We start from the raw sequence: 19,901 nt of genomic DNA, 5'->3' as shown, positions 1-19,901 counted from the left end.
GACAGTGCTTTCCAAAGGTTAAATGCAATGAGCCATTTCTCCTTTGATGTGAAACTGAGTATTGCTTGATTTTCATTTGTTGTAATGACAGTCTTATCACATTTCCCACCAGCAGCCTTCACCTCCGTGCCTCGTCTGATCTCTGTTGCTGCAAAATCTATTAAAGGCACTGGATGTCCTAACTGCTTAGTCTGTGTGGCGTAATTGAAATGCATAAATTATCTGATATACTTGAATTTTTTTTAATCATGATTTCAAGAGAATATCTGATATAATATGGATCGATTAGAGATTAGTCTTGAGTGGAGAGCTGTTGGTTTGAATCCCAAATGTGGTTGTGAAAATTGGGGAATCAACTTTTTCTCAACTTTGAGTCCTACACTATTTATAGTATTTTAATTATTTCTTTGTTTTTTTTTTGTGCATTTTCATTACCTTGAAATGGATCATCTTTGTGACAGTGTAACCTGGGCAGAGAGACAGACAGAGACAGGGTCAGTCTTAAATCCCTGTTGAGGCGTCAAGAGGTATCCAATTTAAACTGCTATCAGTGGAGGATTTATGCCCCAACTGGCTGGAGCAAGATAAGTTGGCTACAGTCAGTTACTCCAACCTTGCTGTAAGGATGGAGAAACCTAATGTAGGATTGTGTGACTAAAGGAACTGTGGGCTGTTGCATTCGTACTTTGTTTACTTTTATATAACCCAACTGAATAGGTGTGCTTTCTGTTTTTGTTTACGGAGGATGTAAGTGGGAGGCTTTCAGTTTTGTTTTGTTTTTTTTTTTTTTTAACTGCCATTCATTCACTGCCACCTTTGCTTGCTATGAACAGAGACAGCAAGCTGTTTCATCCTTGTGCTGAAAAGCCATTTGTTGATTTAGTCTTGATCCTTTTTAAAGAAGAAAACATTTTCTATCCTTTGAAACGCAATATTCTGTATGTGTGACTGGATGTTACATAAGGATCTAAAGCAAAATCAAGAAGTTTAGTCCGGCCATATTTTTCCTGTTAAAAGGGTTTTTTGCTCTCTGCTCTGTATAAACAGTCTCCTGACCAAGCTGCTGTTTCGTATCACATGTGGGAGCACAGTAGTGAAGGCAAGCACTGTCAAGTAATTGACTTAGTCATGAGACATTTCTTTAAGCCAGCCAACCATTGTTCTGAGTTTTGTGTGTGTGTGTTCCTGCATGTGTACTGTACAGCTAAACCATGAGTGTGAAACCAGCCTGTGCCCATTGAAGATACAAGGCTGGTGTGTGTGACTTTAAGTGTTCAGCATGTGTGTAACCATGTGAAAGCACTGTGTATGTATATAACGGTGTGGGGGGGGGGGGGGGTCTGTCTCATGGCTACAGTAGCAGATAGTTGAGGCCTGAGGGCCATACAGTGGCAGAGTTATGTAATCTGTGGCATGACATGGCTAAAGGAGGCCTAGCTGTAATATAGAGACAGCCAGGGGCCCTACACTCTGAAGCTGAGCAGGGTGCTAGGATGAAGCACCAGGCCATCACTACAGCTCTACTCTCAGGATCATATGCTGTTATACATTCGATCTGAGTGAACACAAGAGAAACAAGATATTTTAAACTAATATGACTTTAAAAATGCCCTTGCTTGCAGTTTTAAAGTAATGACTTGTCAAGTTTCTTATCTGTTTGGAATTAATGCCTGCTTTCACAGGCATGTAATATGGACGTTATGCAATTGACCTTGTAGCCACAGCAGTCAGTTAGAGATGTCTTTTCAGTGTGGGTGAGCCAGAGTCTTTGAATTGGCTGTTTTGTTGAGAACACGACTATTTGTCTGAGGTGGAGAGCTGCATCTCTCAGTGGAATGAAATGCCTGGACAGCTGCCACTTGCAGTGTTTCTTGTTTCAGAATTACATTTGGCTCCAGGAAAACAAGTGTGGTTTGACTCTGTTGTTTTGCTTCAGGATGAAATCTTGGAAATCAGTCGTAAGTCAGCAGAGCAGAACAATACCATTCTTAAACTTGAGTGACACCACAACCTGTAGCAATAAACTGATCCCCATTAGAGCAGGCTTCTTGTCCAGAAGGTCTAAATCAGTAGTATCTTAAAAAAGGCTACTACATTTTTTGGGTGCTTGATTAAGCTCAAGCTCAGTGTTGTGGTTTAAACAAACTGGTCCATTTTGTCCAGTTTCCTTTGCAGTTATCTGTCACTATCTGGTCAGTTTCAGTCTAGATCTTGATCTTAGTCTCTGCCTCCAAGCGAAATTTGCTGTGGTTTGATTGTGGTGAGAACACACCAAAGACAATGTAAATGTATCTGATATAAATGTAAAGCTAAGCTAAACCGATTTTTCTGATTCCTTTGCTGATCATGGTAACCACTTCATTATGAGCTATATGCAGTATCAAGTGTCAAGATGGATCATGCCATTCCTCTTTTTCTAGCTGCCCCTTGTTATTTATTTCAAATTGATACCAAAGAAAGTCTCGACTGATGTTGGTTATCTGTGAGAATTATGAACTATACATGTCCATCAGGGGAAATTTATGTTGACGCTTTCCCAACAACATCAGGGATCATGAACATATAGGAGTGTGCTGGAGCAAAGCCACAAGATCAACATGGACCAAGTTGGGTAGCAGGCTTTCCCTTTGATCGCAGGGCCTCACGCGGTGCCTTTATGGCTGGACCTCAGGGCTCAAACACTGGACCGCCCACAGAATGTTTGGCAGGAGAGATCTGAGGCCAGTTGAGCTAGATAAGACACTGTGAAGGTTCACTGGAGTAGCCTCCTACTCTACAGAGTTTTCATTTCATTTTTACTCATCTCTGAGGAAAACATAGTTTCATTCCTTTCCCGCCCCATTTCTCCTTTGAGCAATTCTTGTTCTCCTGGTTTTCACCACATCTTTTTCCCTTGTTGTTTACATCTGCACAGTTTGGGTGTGTAGCTACCACGAGTTGGCAGCTTTGGGAAGAGGCCTAAGACATCTTAGGAAATGCCATCCTTTTGACTTTCCTTTTTCCAACTAGCTAACCTTACTCGATTGATGCAAGCCAGAACCCGACTCCCAGTTATCTGTCACTAACACATGCTTTGTTTGTTTGACTACGCTTATGTTTTATGTTAGTATGTGAATTTCCATGTGGGAAGCAAGTGGGTATCCATGTTCATGGGTGTATTCGTGCATTATGTGTTTCTGCAGGCATGTTATTTTGTGGGTTGGTGTTTAATGTGTAGGTTGTGTCTCATATGATATGCTGCGATCCTCGTGTGTCTTGGTTGGAGTGTACCTCTGTTTGTGGTGTTTGTGGTGTTTGTGTTGTTTGTTTTTGATGTTTAAACTTATTTTCCATCACACCTGTTATTGGAAGTTGAACCACGTAAGCAGAAAGAATCTATTTAATCAATTTAAAATGAGTAACATTAACTTGTGACAGCTGTATAAATCATACTCGGTCCCATTCATCGACAGTGAGCCCTCTTTGTTGGAGGGACAAAGATCTCATACTTTCTGTCGAAGAAATGTAACAAAGCACAGTATCAGTACTTTCTCAGAGGCTTTTTAGAACAGAAATTTCACATTATCACAGCAGTTTGTGTGTTGCGCTCTCCACTTCTCTCCATTTGTTATCACTGTCCTATTGATTAGCTTCTGAGATGGATGGGCAAGCAGATTGTGTAGATTACTGGTATATTAAGCTGCTTAGACCAGTAAGAAGATCCGGTCATAACATGTCGGTCTAACTTTATGTATTTATAAACATACATTTTGGGTTGTGGGTGTGTTTTCCAAGGTTAGCCCAAGCTTACAAATCCAGATGGAAACACAAATGAGAGACCATGAATACTTATTTATAATGACCTCGGAGGTGTAAACACATTCCACCATAAAAAGATTTCATGTTTTTGGGAGTGATTCAGTTCAAGGTAAGTAAATAACTTAGATGTTTTTCTATTAAAACCTGTTTTAAAAAAGGAAAGAAAAGAAATCATAAAGGATTACTGTCAGTATTGAAGCTTAGATCCAGATTAAAATGTTGCTTTTGCTTTTGTTTATTAGTTGATATTTAGATACTTTATTTTCCCAAATGTGGAAAATTATCTTCGGTTTTGCAGCCCAAATAAAACCACAAAGGACAGGCATCAACATCAAGATTTTGATGTAACTTTTACACTTCATAAAACTTATATAACTTTTTTTAAACATCTCAGGGAGTCTGGGCAAATGTTTGCTAACGAGGTTTAGCCAGGCGTTGGTGCGTGGGTGGTCTGTTGTGAAGAATGTTGCCTTCTGTGGGTTTCTCACAGGGCTAGTGTAGAGGCAGTGACTGATGCTGGCCTCCCAGTTTTTTACTAAGAGCACAGACATACAGCCCACTCACACAGGACCAGATACATCAGCATGACAGTAATACCCCGTCTCCTGTTAAGGTATGTGCGTGCAAATGTGTATGTGCATGCACCCACATGTCCGTGCCATCCATACCAAATCCCACTGTGTCAGTGTGCTATGGAAGTCTTTATCTCGACTCATTAGGTTCTTGCAGCAGCTCAGCTCATTTCTGTGCTGGACTACTCTCTAAAACACAAACTGTCTTCACTCTTGCCTGCTCTTATCACGTCATCCTCCCCCTCATCCCTTTGCCTCAAATCTCCTCTTGGCTAAGATGAGGGTCCTTCAAAGTCGCCGCTTGAGTGACTTTAGCCAAGGCGAGGACAGCTAAGGCAGAAAGTAACAGGTGAGAGAAATGAAGGGCAGATGGTAAAGTGAAAAGATTAAAGGGATGGAATGACAATCTTTTGGAAGCTTGGAAATGGTAAGCTGGGAAGGCCTTTAACACAGACACAAAATAGACACAGACATGTTTTTAAACAAGTGTTAAATAGGTGAATTGGGATCTCAGTTAAACATTTAACTTGAGCATCAACACAAATACTAAATATATTTTCCTAATTTTTGTTAATTGAGATGTCTCACAAATCTGTGATTGACTCAGTTTGCTGTGTAGAGTAATTGAATAGCTGAAATGCAAAAGTAGCTGAAGAGAAAATTGTTTACACTTATTGAACTGATTTAGTACCTCCTCCAAGGTGTCCTACTGTACTGAAGCTTGAATGCTATCCTTCACTTGTCTGCCAAATGAGTAAATGTAAATGCAAATCATTACTTGAAATCACACCAAGAGGTGTTTTTGATATTAGACAGTAGATGGCATATCATTTTTGGCATACTCAAGAAATGGGGTCATTGAAAAACCACTGAAATGTTTTGGATTGCTACGGCATACCTGACCTGAATGGCCGCAGATGTTGGGTTGTTATCCATTCTGTCACTGTCCAGCAGCACTTAAGTCTACAATTGTGGATCCCGTGCTCTCATCCATTTCAGTTTCAGAGTTGTTTGCCCTCACACGAGGCCTGATAGCAGACAGACAATTTAGTTTCTTGTTTTAAAACAATAGGTGTAAGAATATTTGCTAAGTTGCTGTTGGCTGGTATTTGTGACATCAAATGTAATTCATCATTTAAACATGGGTAGAAACACATTAGCTGTTTGCATGTTTCTTTAGATTTTTTTTATTTTTCACTTATTCAAATTTATCCAATTTTAAGATGGAAAATAGGAAAACATTTGTGAAAGAAGCCCAATAGCTTAAAAGACATGGCGGAAGGCAAATTGCATAATAAGGTATCCATGGTCTCTGATGTCTCTTGCTCTTGCTCAGTCAAACAGCGCCCACACACACATGCTCACAGCAGGTGGGGCTGGATAGATGAAAGACTCAGGTGGTCTGCAGGTGGACTGAGGTGTGTGCGTTGCAGTGCATACAAAAGCCTCCCTCTGTAGAATCGGCCAGTGTGTTTCATCTATTCCACAGAGAAGTGACGGTTTTTGTGTGTGTGTGTGTGCGCACACATGTTGGGAAATCAGTACATGCCCCAGTGGTTCTGACAGCTCTGTTCGTAGTGCGTTCCTAAACCAAAGCCAAACTGTCCAAACTGTCTCTCATCAACTCAATCCGTTTGCATTCTGTCCAAATGGCACTTGGGTTCACAGAACACCCCAGCAATTTTCCTTCATGATCTCCTCTCAAATCAACCATAGTCCCGTGTCCCGTTCCCGCTGCAACTGCTTTCAGCTTGTCTGTGTTTGTGTGTCTGTCTTGTTTTCCAGTAGCAGCAGTAGGGTGCTTTTCTTTGTAGCATGAATCTGTTGATTGGTGTGGTGAAGGCAGTGCACAGTTGTTGGTTTGGAAGACTCTGCTCGGCTCCCTTTAACTCGTGTAACTTCATTCACTCTTTGGCTGCTGTTGGTGCAGCCTCACTCCTTCTTTAGGGCTCTCTAGGGTTCCTGTTTACAGGCTCCTGCTTGGAGACACCCAGGAGATGGGAGATGAGAATGAAAGAGGTGAAACATGGGAGTAGGGACATTCTTTCATTGCACCTTGCATGCTTAGAGAATATGTTTGACTTAAAGGGAATTATTTTTGGTTAGCTGTGATTTGGAGCTGATATTTTTTATTTTGTTTACAGTTGTTTGTAGTTGTGGTGTAGTGGATTTCCCATCCTTACATATTACATCAAATGCAGGTAGTTTTGAGGTAAATTATTCTTGTGTTCTGGTTGTGTATTTACCACAGTCATTGGGATGAGATTTATTTGAGTCATTATTATTGAAGGGGGAGATGGTTAGAGTTTATTTCATAGGACTGGTAAACAAAGACTTCTCACTGTAAAAGATAGTCTTTGATCTGCCTCTGAAGCTGATGCATAAAGAAGTGATTCCCACCTGGAGGTCCACACACAGTTTCAGCTGGTCATTACAATAACAGAACAAGGTATGGTTCTTTGTAATCTCAAGACTTCACGACTGCTTCATTTGTTTTGACAGAAGTGTTTAGAGTGTAGAGGTTTTGTTTCTGGCCTCCTTGCTGGGGTGTACTGTTGTTATTCTGAATGTTGGAAGAGTTGATGGCACACAGCAACAGGGAATGGGCCCAGGGCGATGAGGTGATGTGGCCACTTCGGGATCATTGAGGATGTAATTATTCAAGAGGAGGACCACACCACACATGTTTTTGATGCTGTGTACTCTGACCATATGTATTAGCTCATCAATAGAGCAAACACGGATTCAACACAATTCCCTGTGTACCTGGAAAAGGTCATCTTCATGGTGTTCTCAGCTTTTGTTTTGTGTAAACAAAGTTTGTACCCCGGATCCTTCCCCTCATCCGTGCAGTGTGAAATAGTGAAATAGAGGAGCAGAGGAGGAAAGAAGAGAGAGCAGTAATGAAAGAGCGAAGAGCCCTGGCCTTATAAAAGTCAGCCAGCCATATAATTAGCTGATGCGCTGTTCTTGTCATACTAAGAGCCCTCACAACTAAACATTTAATAACCAACTTTAGTTGCTCAGTCCAATTGACTTTCCAATACAGTTCATTTGTCTGTATTAAAATAGTCTCTGAAGATACTGAAAGTACAAATGGCTCAAGAAAAACATTTTTATGAGCTGTGTCTGAGTTGTAAAACAGGGCTTATTTCAGCAGCTTATTTCGCAATGTGTTGACATTGGTTGCTTATTACAAACTGTCCTGCCAGTTCTTAATAATTCTAAGTATTTGACAAAGGTACTTTTTTCAGTCTGTCACAGTGATTTGGGGGTAATAACAGTTCTCTTTTAGGTCAAGGGGTTACCAGATAAATGGAAAAAGGACATGACTCAGGGCATGACTGCCTATATTTTTAATGATTATTAATTTTAATAATGATGTCCCAGATGTATTTCATGTAATCAGGGATAAAACCAGTTGCTTGCCTTTGTAAAAAAAAGAACAAAAAAAAAACCCTCATAGACATTGTCTTTAACACTCTTGGAAACATTTTCTTTGGCCTGTTAATTCAAGGCCTCAATGGCTGGATCCTCTTTGCTGCACTTGGCCCTCTTTCAACAAGTGCATTTCTTGTAGACTTGACAGAGGAAAACTTTTCCTATCACAACGGTGAAGTCAATGTTCTGGACTGCTTTATTTCTAACAAGTCTTTTTTGTCAACTTGTAAGATGTTTGCAAGATGTCGTCCCCCAGCAGAATAATGCTTCCCGTTGGGCTAATGTATGTCTTTTTCCACAGTTTGTTTCCTGTGCAATTTATGTGCAGTGGTGTGTTCTTCAAGCAGCAATTGAACAAACGGGACTTTTGTTTGTCTCGTACGGTTTCTGTCGACTTAAAGAATTAGAGTTTGAATGAAATAGAGAATGAATGAACTAATGCACCATGCTTCCCCCAATATTTGATCTGCAGTCTTCTCCAGGGTTGCCACATTTATTTTGTAACTTACTCACATTGGACTCTCTTGTCGTATATGGTCTTGCTGAAACATTTAGGCCACTTGCTCAAATGAGGCAAATCATTTACTGGCAGTGATGCACTTACAAGCTTTGAGTGGTTCAAAGTTAGGCGTATGTCAGCTGCATTTGCAACACATTTCTTGAACATACTGCAGATGGAACATTGTGTCTCTCAAGCTTCTGCACTCCTTGATGACAGCACTTAAAAAAGGGAGTTTGGTAATGTTCTTCCCAGTGACCAGTGCCATCTGTCTTTCAAGCCTTTACAAAAGGCAGAGAGTGCTTTGGGTATTCAAGTAATTTATATACCTGCCTTAGTGACTTAGTGTACTTGATTGGGTCATTTGTTTGTTTGCAAGCAAGGGAAAGTAGATGCTTAATAGAATGGACTTCATCATTAGAGTAGAGGGCCTCTCCCCTTCTCTCAGTCAAATGTTGAAAGATTGCATTAAAAGAAAATGCCTGCACTGTATGATAGATACTGGGAGTTCTGTAAACAGTAGCAGCTCATATCTCACAGTAGCTATGAATGTGAAAATGTTTCGTAGTTAAAAGTGAATTCATATTGTGTTGACCTTCTCTCGACAATTCAGCTGCTCTTTGTTGGATAAAAACCAGCAAACAGGGACTTACCAAAGTGTCTGTTGGCTGGAAAATTGACTCTACACAATCATCCTGGTTTTATGCATCCAGTAGAATTGATCGTCGGTTTGGCTGCCAAAGTTTGGCACATCTGTAAAAAGTATCCAGCTGTATTAACGCATATAGCCTGATTGCTGCCAGACAGCATATTTTATAACTCTGCATATAGTAGGTTGCATTTATTATATTTTATATTTAAAAATGTAAAATGTACACAAGTGCTCTAATCTTAATTTGTACTTCATTGTGATGTGTACATTCATTGTTAATAAGTCATTCTAGTTTATTTTAATAACTTTTAATGGAAATTGTTACAAGGTGACAGATGACCGATTTGAGTTTGGCTGCATCTCAGTAAGTCAAGACTCCCTCTGTGACTCTGCTTGTCATGAAAAACTTAACTGATTATTTGACACTATCAGAGACACATGAAAATAGCGACCAAAAGGAAAGGAGAACTATGCAGCAGAGTATATACCCGCTTAGTCTCAGATAAGAGGAGGCAGAGAGGGAGCTGTGGATAGTGAAAGAGACAGAGATGTGGGAGGAGAAAGGGAGGGAAAGATCTCAAGAGTCCTGACCTCTGATGGTCTTTACTGGAAAGACAGAGGATTTGAAATGGAAAATAAAAGTTGGAAAGCTATTACTGTTATTCATCTTCTGTACATTAGTTTTTTAATGGGCTTTCTATGAACTGAGGAACAATGATGGAGTATGATCAGGAGATCTGTTTGCTGATGCACTGCATTTCAGAATGCTTCCAGCATGAGTGCATATGTCTAATTGTTTCACTTTATTCCACTGCTTTGAAATTTATTTGGTGTGGACATATAAAGGCTGAAGTAAAAGCCTCAACATTTATGTTCACCATGATGAAAACTATCTTCTTTATATGAAGTATTTCTCCTCATGCTAGTTTGTTTCTCTAGAGTCATGTCTTTGTCGTGGTTAAGAGACATTTCTTCTACATCCTCCTTATGCTGATGCCTGTCTTGCCTTGATTTACAATTCCTTTGATGGCCAGAAAGGTGTCTAATACATCAAGTGCTGCATAAATAAAATATCTGCCAAAGGGAGGCCAAGGGAGCTGATCAATTTATGCATGTCCTTTATAAACTGTCAGCTTCTCCTTTGTCCATGTCTGCACACATAATTAAACACATCCATGTTTCTCAGTGTCTCCATCTTTTTCCTGTCTTTCTTAAACTTTATCAAAAGAGACTGTGCAGGAGAAGCATGAAAAAAAGTAAGCTGTACCATTCTTCACTATGCTTTCTCAATACTCTTTTTTTCCCCTTTATACAGTATTCCTCTTCTCTTTACTCATTAGCTTTAAGATGTCTCTTGTCAGTTCCTTGTAAGCCTGTATTATGGAGCTAATAAAGCTAAAAGCATACTGTGTCTAAGCCAGCACCACAGACAAACACTCACAAAAAAACTGAGAAGACTAAAATCTCGTGCTTTAACCTTGGGTTCACTGGTTGGAAAACTTTAAAGACAAATATGCTATTCTTTTCTGCTTCATCAGGACCCCGTTCTGTCTGTCCAGTTATCTTTAGCTTGGATATCTTTACTGTATGGTAGTTAGTGCAAGAGGGTTTGTGTGTGTGTTTCATGATATAAGCGAGGTAGTGTCACCATCCCCCTGGCAGAGATATTGGGTTCAGGATTTTGGGGAACATAAATGAACATGGCTTATCCATGGCACATTAGCATTTAAGTATTGCCAAGTGAAGATTTTTGAATCACTGAATGTAGCCTTTATTTAATTTAACATGACTTTATTTGTGTTTACAGTGCAAGGATTCTTACTGTATTTAATTCAGAGTAAATGCAGTCTGTTATTAATCAGTATTTCTTTTATTTATACTTTTATCTATGAACTAAACTGAATAGACAATGAGATGTATCATGATCTGGGTGGCTTGACACCTATGCTTAATAATATCCTGCTGGAAACCCTGTGAGTGGATGTGACCCTGATTGCCCCCCCTGACCATTCTCCAAGAAAGTGTAAAATAGGAAAATAAAACTGGCATTATCATGTTTAAAAAAAAAAAAATTGTGTCTCTATTGCTCAACGAGAGGAATCGGCTTGTTAACTGCCTCTAAGTGATGGAAGCAAGGAGAATTATCGATTAGGCTCTTTTTCAGAAAGGCCCTTACAGAGCTCACAGTAAATATTTGGTGGCAGTGCTGGTCTGTCATGGCTGAGGTGTAGTTACGTATCTCTTTCAAGGTGCATCTGGATCATTTATTTCTCATTTCATTTTCTAGACATTTTATCAATTTGCAAACTAGACATTCACTCCAGGAATGCATTTCTTTAAACAAAGAAACGCTGTGTGGCACATATTATGCTGCTACATACACTTTACAGAGATGAATGTCCTTGAGCATGCAGCCTCTCAATGGCCTTACCTGATGTCTCAGTTGCTTCTAAGATATCATCTCAGTGTGTGATAAATTAAAGATGCATCCTCCTTTTTATTCTTTAGGTTTTGAGCAAAGCTTATGTATTATGGGATAATTTACCATAATGTACACGCTGTAGAAAGCTAGTGGCATTAATTTGTTTCACGCTTTGAATGGAGGATACCATAATAATCCACACAGGTTCTCTCAGTAACACATAAAGGCCAAATTCTTTCTTAAAAGTAGCATGCTATGCCTACTAAAGGCAGATGATGTATTATTACATTTCATTAATTGTTTATTTTGTTCTTGTCAATGGTGAAGTTCTTAAAGTCACAAAAGAAATAGTTGAATAGATTAGATTTTTACAAAACTGACATTGAGTCAGGGGCCTATTTTCTGGAATTCCATTCATTGCCGCTTTAGTCTTGTGATGTATACCAGTTTTCAGTTGTTTGCCTCCCCAGACTCTGCAGAATTGTTCTCTGCCTCTGTTTAGTAGCTGCCCAAGAGAGAACAAGGAAGCTTTAAAAGAAGTACAGTAAGAAAAGCTTCTCTAATAAGGCAGATTGATACCATCATATGTAATGAATTCAGAGCTGTATCTGATTCCACGGGTATATGCCTACTGAGCCTGATGATTCTTATATCATTTTAAAGCTGCTAGTATTGATTTTGAAGTGAGGCACATGGATTTGCTGAGCCACTGCATCTGGAGTTAACTCTATCACTCAATTTAAAGGGAAAGTGGATTTATCTATAGCTTCTCAACAGAGAAGAATTCTGCCTTCGTAGCAGATCTGAGTCTAGCTGTAGTCTGGAAGACAAGGTGCAGAGAGCTGCGTTTAATACTGCATAGTCCCTGTTATATTAATCTTTTTAGCACATTATTTCTCTGTATTAAAGATGAATTTGAGCGGCAGTGTTGGGAATGAGGAGTAAGGAACAACTGTTTCAGTCAACAGATCCAAGGCAACTCCAGCTTTGCACCTGCTTCAGTAGGGAAGTTAACACAGTGAATGATTTGTGCTCCCTGAGCAACATGCGCTGAAGGCTAAATCTACATGAGCCAACTTCAGTGCTTAACAGTACACTGTGCTTATGCGAGTGATTGGGACTTGGCCAAGGCAGTCTCCTAGATCCCTGACCTAGTCTTTTTCTAATCCTTCCCCTCAGATGCCGCAAGTAAATGAGTGACTGAGTGAAAGAGTGTGAGTGATAATCGAAAGTAAGAGCTGGAGAGAGTGAACGAGAGTGTAGAGCTGCTGGAGAAATCACCCAACACAGCGTTAAGGCAGTGCCAAGAGACTTGTCTATTGTATTGCTGGTTTCATGTCTGGCAGGTAGCCCACAATGCATCTTGATTCAGCCAAGGATGCAGGCTGGACCTATATAGTTTACATATATGAACTTCCTCCCGCCCCCCCCCACCCCACGGTGGTCCTTTACTGATCGCTGTTTTGTTTGGGTGGTGGGAGTGTGTTTGTTTGCTTGATCAGGCTATTACATGTGGATCAGCTTTGATGCAAACAGACAGCACTGAATCTACTGAGCTTGAGTAATTGGACCTTGTGGGGAATTTCATCATACCCACTTCTGGAAAATACACACATTCATGACAACACACACATACACACGGTGTCTCCCATAATAACATTCTTTATTACAGTGATCAGATAAAACCCAGCCTATTGTTAGATTAGAATAAATGGCTCTTTTAAAAAAAGGTTTTTCCTCTTTGTCAGTAACAAATCTTGAGCAGCGTTGGGGGTCAAGACTCCGGTCAGGTAATCAGAAGAGATTGTCCAGAAAAGCCACAGTCTGACTACGGAGGGCTTTATTTTCACAGGAGGGGAAACAACGTTTGGCTGGGGTAAAAGTGTCCACTTCCACCTCAGTGAAACATTTTACAGGAACATGTTAGATGGTGTAAAAGCTCTGGACTGACCTTTACTCTTAAAATAGGTGTTCTTTAACTCTTCGAAAGCCTCAGATAGACTTGATCATATTTCTTTCTCATGACTGCCAAATAAATTACTCTAAGTATTTCTTTGAGTTGCTATCTCTTGGAAAGAAGAACGCTAGTGCGCTAGTCCAGAAAGAGAAGTACGTACTGCTCTTCATCAACATTAGGGGTTGGTTAGATAGATCATGGTTAGTTGGAAGTACATGAAGCATAGAAGAGCACTGGGTTAACAGTTTTTATGAACGCCTTTGTTAATTACACCATATAATATATGTGTAGGTGTGACTTCAAGATGCAGAGACAAAGTCAAAAGTCAAGAGACTTTAATGACTGGTGTAAAGTTTTGACACGCCTCCCTGTAAAGACTGTAGCTTTGGAGGGATTGTCATTGGTAGCACACCACACATTGTAATGACAGAGAGGTTTCCTGACCTAATTGTTTACCCCTAGGTTTCTGAATTCCAGTCTTGGCCCCCTTAGTATTTCTTTTAACCAAATGTTTCCATGAGGTGGAATGGTTCTGGTTCTGTTTATTTCATTGGTGTATTTTAATAGACTTTGAAAGCTTGGACAAAAAGAAATTCTATGATCTCATTTGAAATTGAAGTCATCAACTTGCATAATTTTTTGAAATATAAAAAATGGGAACACATACTTAGCCGCTCTCCTCCTCATAACTGGCAGGAGTCAACGTGTCTGTTTAACACAATCAGTTATACTGTGGTGTTTTTTGAAGAAGATTTTCTTTAATCAAGGCATTTCACGAGTTGTGAAATGAACCAACAGGCCACAAGTCTTTCCAAAAGAAAGAACATGAAATTGAATTTGGCCTTTTCTGATAAACTGAACTGAAATCGAGAAGACAATCAAAACAAGGCTGTTTGATTATAATCCTAGAAAAACTGACTGTTCTGTATCAAATGTACATCTACTCACCAAAAATAATACTGCTGCTCAAATGCCGTTTAATTAACAAGTTAATGATATGATGCTGATTTTCTGTTTTTGTATGAACTTTCAGTTGACGTATGAATTTGAGGAACTGAGATAACACTTTTTCAGGGAGAGTTTACCCCAGCCTCACCCTGAACCCAGCTGTTGTGAGACTTTATTTTGACGTACTTTTTTCCTGCTCTGTGACCTTTGAATAAATTAAGAGATAAGATAAAAGTTTAGATGAAGTTTACTTTCTATTACTCTTTCCTCCCCATGCAACCCATAACTCTAATTGAACAACTGGGGCCTAAAGTCATATAACAATTCCTGGCCATAACCTTTATCTGTTCATCTCTCCCCGTCCTTTTCTGCCATGGCTCTTTTATCTGTTCCTCCATCACACTCCGTCATTCCCATCTCCTCTCACTTTCTTCACTTTCATATCTTTGACCTTCTCCTTATATTTAACATCTGTTGGTCTTCATCTTCACCCCCCTCTCCTTCATACAGTACTTTCTCAGTTTGGTTCTTATCTAGTTGTAATGATGAGCTGGGGTCTCTGGATTTGAAGCTAAGGATGACGAACACTAGCCTGCATTCGAGGCCCAGTAAGAGCAGCTGTAATCGTCTGTCTGTTATTACATGTGTGCTCATGTTTATGGCATGTTTGTCACTTGAAATTCATTAGAGAAAGATAATGATATTTTATAGGGGGAAAAAATCTTAAACTGGTTTTTGTGAGAAGTGTTTCATATTGAAAACAGTAATATAAAGGAAAGGCAGTTTTTTCCACCATATGTCATCCCATGAGTGTTTTCTCTTTTTTGTTTTATGAGCTCTTCTGATCATCATTCAGTGAAGACCTGCAGGATTTATACTTGACGCCTCAGTAATGGTTTGACCTGAGGTGAAAGTTCATGTGTCTATGTCACTTACAGCTTTATGTAGAAACCATGGTGGTGTAAAGCTCTACAAAATTTCAAGTGTTCTTGTTGACAGGAGCCAAAGCTCGGCGAAAACCACCCCTGCAGTTTCAATTTGGCTGGGCTTCCAGCTCCATGTCAATAAAAGTCTATGGGTTTGGGTCAGTGAACAGTAGAATGTGAACTAGCAGTATGTTTAAAGAGTGTGCCACCTGACCATGCGTCACTATCTGCTCCAACAAGAAAATCAATCGTAATTTGCATGAGTGTAGTCTGCAAAACCTTAAACCTACACTTGCAACAATTACACATTGTAAAATGTATACAGTATACAAATGTCAGTTATTAATCATTATTGTTAATTATAAATATCTGGTTTTGGTGTATTTACTCTTAAATGTGGAAGACACATTAAGATTAGTAACATGGCTTTTATTTACTTCTAACATGTTATCTTGGAATTATTTGAGAGAGATTAAGCAACACTAACAGATACACTATACACATATGTTGTAAAGGATTTTTACACTATTTCTTCTATGGTACACTCCCTGATTCTGATATAGTTCCCATTAGTACCCGCAAACCATAAATGTTTTCTCCAGTTCATTGCTGTTCGAAGATCAACACTGTTAACAGCACAACTTTCATATGTAGTGACTTTCACAGATAGGCCTGTCTTCATTAGCTGCCTTTATGATCTATAACCATCAAACAGGCAGCACTCTAGTACTGTCAGGTCTTCTGTCATTACAAATCAGAACCTCTCACTGACCAATTAAGCACTGTTTTTTGTTTGCCCTGCCTCTGCATCTAGGGACCTGATCAGGCATGTAAATGAATGTCTCTGTGTTGAGAAGCAGTGGGAAGTAGGTGGTCGGTAATGGTCTCTGTGTTCACCTTGTTTGGCCTTTTTGGTCTTTGATTGATTAGCTTTGGAATAACAAACAAAAGTTCCTGAATAAAATGCCCATTAGCTGTTGTGCAACAAGCTGTTGTGCAATAAGCCCTTTTCCTTATTGATTTTTTATTGTCAGGGTTTCTGACACAAAGCAGAGTGTTTGTAACTAAGACTGGAGGCCTTTTAGATGAGCTAACCCATCTTTCCACGTTTAAGTCTGGGGTTCATCAGAGGCTTGAATGGTGATGACAGATTTGTAAAGACACATTTAAGGCTAATGTCAGAGAAGTCAGTGCCTATGTGTAAAGCTGTAATGTCACGATAGCTCATCTTGCAGAGAGGGACCAGGAGCTGTCTGCTTTATGATTTTCTGCATTTATATAATTGCCCTTTGTGATGTGTTTATTGTGGAAATTCATTTTGCAACAACATTAAAAAAAATGAATATCGCTCTGCATTTGAGCTTTCTTGGGGTTTCATGAGTCCTAGGCAACAAAACTTCAGTGAAGGCTGCCTGCCTGTCTTGTAGTCAGTAGGAGCCTGCTATTTTCTGTCATCATTGTATCATACTCAGAGGGATACACAAGGGATAGCAATACAATATATCTTATGTATTGATTCACACTCCACCATGGTATCAATTGTCTGGCATAGGTTCAGTATAAAGTATTAGTTAATTTTGCAATGACACATTTTTATATACTGATTTGTAATGTATGCAATTTCTTGATGTCCTGCCTTGAATGAATACATGTTATAGATTCACTCATTATAATTCTGATAACCAATTTTGCAAACATTCTTTCTTTAGTTTTTTTTCTCACTGACTAGCTGCATTGAGTCCCTTGCCCATCTCCCCTCAGCCTGTGCTTACATTGCAATGTTCGCTCCAGCCTTATGTGTCTGTGAGTGGCATGCATGTTAATTGTGGTAATGAAGGTCACCTAGAAGAGCAGCTGGAGTCGTTCTCTGTATCTACAACATTCCCTGTGGGGAAGTTTCTGCCTGGCGTGAGCCTCACCAGGACACCAAAAAACACCATATGGTCCCCACCCACCACCTCACACCTTTCTCAGGGCTGCTGCTGAGAAATTCAATCACAGAGCTCCGAGTCTTGCTTCACTATGAGGTCTGCTGCCCAAACTAGAAGTTGAAGTTACTGAGCAGGTATGGCAAATAAACATCCTAGCGGATTTTCTGGCCACCTGATGAATATTACAATATCTGAATACTCTTGTGGTTTGCAACTAATCTAACCAACAAAATAAGGGTCAATCTTAACCATGCAGACACCACAACAAAATGAGTTTGCGAGGACTTGGGGGACATCCAAGTTTACTTATTGTCATAATGACAGTGAAAATGGCAGATTGGGCCCTTAAAAGTAAGAAAATAATATTGTAGTTGGTTGAGCTCAGAACAGATTCTGTCTATAATTTGTGCGTATTTTCGTTGCCAGTTTCGTTTGTGGTTGCTAGTAGAATCACTAACTTTGCAAACGAAGTGATGTCCTGTGATGATTGACAGTGCAAATTGAACATCAGACATTCAGCTATCACTAGAAGACAAACACCTTGTCTCATGGTTCGTCATTTCAATGTGACCTTTATCTCATTCTGTCTGTCCTCTTAGATGAAGAGGCTGAGGGTGCAGCCATGTTTGGGATACATCCATTACAGGTCGCTCAGTTCTCTTATGTTGCTATCTGGTTAAAACCATTTATCTTCAAAATGCCAACTTTTCACAAAGTAAGAAAAACAATCTTCTTTTGAGCAAGGTGACGGTGCAATACAAAATCCAAAGTTTGACATAGTTCTATGAGCCTTAGAATTTTTGTAATCCTTCTGCTTATCTGAAAGTGCAAGAATCATGGAACTCTGAGATGAATGGATTTATTTGAGATCACTGCTCTCTAGCAATGTGTGGGAACCCAGCCAGTGGACAACAGCTATACAAAATGTTTTCTAAATTTTGATTTAAATTTATCACAGCAGCATTGTAGCTGAGAAGGGATCAGTGAGATTGACAGCCTCGCAAAGGATATCTGTCATAAAATGCAAAGGGAAATCAAGTCCATGCATTTGATACATTTTTTTTTTAACAGGAGACCTCCAAGCTTTTCATTATTATACATATAGTGGAACACTCTTCAAGTCTCTCCAGACCTGTAATTGGTATTTGCCTCAAGGCTCTACAGTTGGGATTGTGTAAATTCTAATTACTGAAGACCAGCGGCAGAGATTTTATGTTCATTTGTGTTTGGATTATGTATGATTGGTCTATTGTGTCGGCACCTCCTCAGTACTGATCAGCCCTTGATACTTGTTGAGTTGAGCACACACACCGTACTTTGTTTTGAGGTTAAATTAAGTGCAGCTGTGTCACCTTGTACTAAGTAGTGAGAATTCAGAGTAAAAGTGTAGTGCAACTAACATGTAAAGATATGGCAGTTAGACAACTTGACGTCTAGCGTTAGTCAGGATTTAAAGGTTAGGCAGGATGTGGACTGGCACCTTGGCATCTCTGTCTCTCCAGGCAGCTGTGTTGCTGAACCAGCCTGGTGACAGCAGACTGCAGGGACTCTAGTGATCCACTGTTGAGACTTCCTCTGTCAGGTCCTGGGTGGGTTTTGCTTTGGTATTTCACAATAAGGGCATGGCTTAGCACTCCTGCAGGTTCTCTGACAGTGCTGTACCGTTACACACTGTGTGCTAGTGGGATGCCAAGCACACACATATACACAGTGAGGAACGTGTCTATCTGTTGGACCGTAGCTCTTATTTTTGCTTAAGTTGAAGATGATTTCAGAACAAATGAGGTATCATTTTAACAGTTTCCTTTTTAGTTTAGATAGAAATCACACATTTCACTTGTTAGTGAGTCTGAAAAGATGAACTGAAGACCAAAGAATGGGGGTTGTTTTTTTCCACATGTGCTGAACACTGTGCTAAAGACGGAAGGAAAGGAGGAATGATATCACGGTTTAATATCATTCTCACAACCCCCAGCTGTTTTCCTGCTACATGGAACATCATTCATGGTGGAAAGAGCAGAGGGACACCCACCAACCGAGGGAACAAATGAAACCTTTCCTGCATATTTGTGATCCATCCTGGCAGAATAGGAATCTGTGCCCTTCAATGACACTGTGTGTGTGTGTGTGTGTGTGTGTGTGTGTGTGGGCGAGAGGCCTTCAGAGGACATATTTCTCACTCGATGCTCTGGTGTCATACAGTCATTACACTGTCACTCCCTATGATCCGTCAGAGATGGGCTTAAGCTCAAGGTGTGGCACATTACAGGATAACTTTGACTTAAATATGAAATGTGCTTGTTTGCCCTCAAATCCTCAGTCAGATTTTAAGTTTGATATCAGTTTCATTTCTCTGCCTGTCATACAGGGATTGGCCCAGGACGTGTTTAGAATAGATTGGCTCAAGGACTGTGATCAGGAGAAAGCTGACTTTTTAACTTTGGTGACTTACATGCAAATGTGTTTTTTTTTTTTTGTTGTTGTTTTTTTTTTTTTTTTCCCAATTTTTGACTGAGTCCAGCCAACTAGCTTCCAGACTTTGAGCTAAACTTTGCCAACCTGTCACAGCAGCAAAGTTTATTTCCAAAATTGTGTGAGTGTTTAACTGAAAAAAGACTTAGTGTGTGTGTGTAATGACTCCTATGTGTAGTATGTATGTCCAGATAAAGTGTAGCCTTCCTTTAGGTTTACAGTTTGGTCCGATTAACTGTAGTGTCTACGACCCAAGCCCTAGACTACATTTATTGTTTAGAAA

At 39.8% G+C, this 19,901-nt stretch overlaps 1 protein-coding gene across 4 annotated transcripts in view; it reads left to right on the top strand.

Annotated features, from left to right (window-relative positions):
- stxbp6 (syntaxin binding protein 6 (amisyn)) overlaps positions 1–19,901 on the top strand; it is a 138,533-nt gene that overhangs the window by 10,664 nt on the left and 107,968 nt on the right. The gene's annotated exons all lie outside the window — the stretch shown is intronic.

The sequence above is a fragment of the Trachinotus anak genome, unplaced genomic scaffold (assembly GCF_046630095.1).
Source record: "Trachinotus anak isolate AG129_WGS33_773 ecotype Australia unplaced genomic scaffold, CSIRO_AGI_Tana_v1 ptg000015l, whole genome shotgun sequence".
Classification (NCBI taxonomy): domain Eukaryota; kingdom Metazoa; phylum Chordata; class Actinopteri; order Carangiformes; family Carangidae; genus Trachinotus; species Trachinotus anak.
Note: the sequence above shows the minus strand (reverse complement) of the source record. Positions and strands in the feature narration are given on the sequence as shown.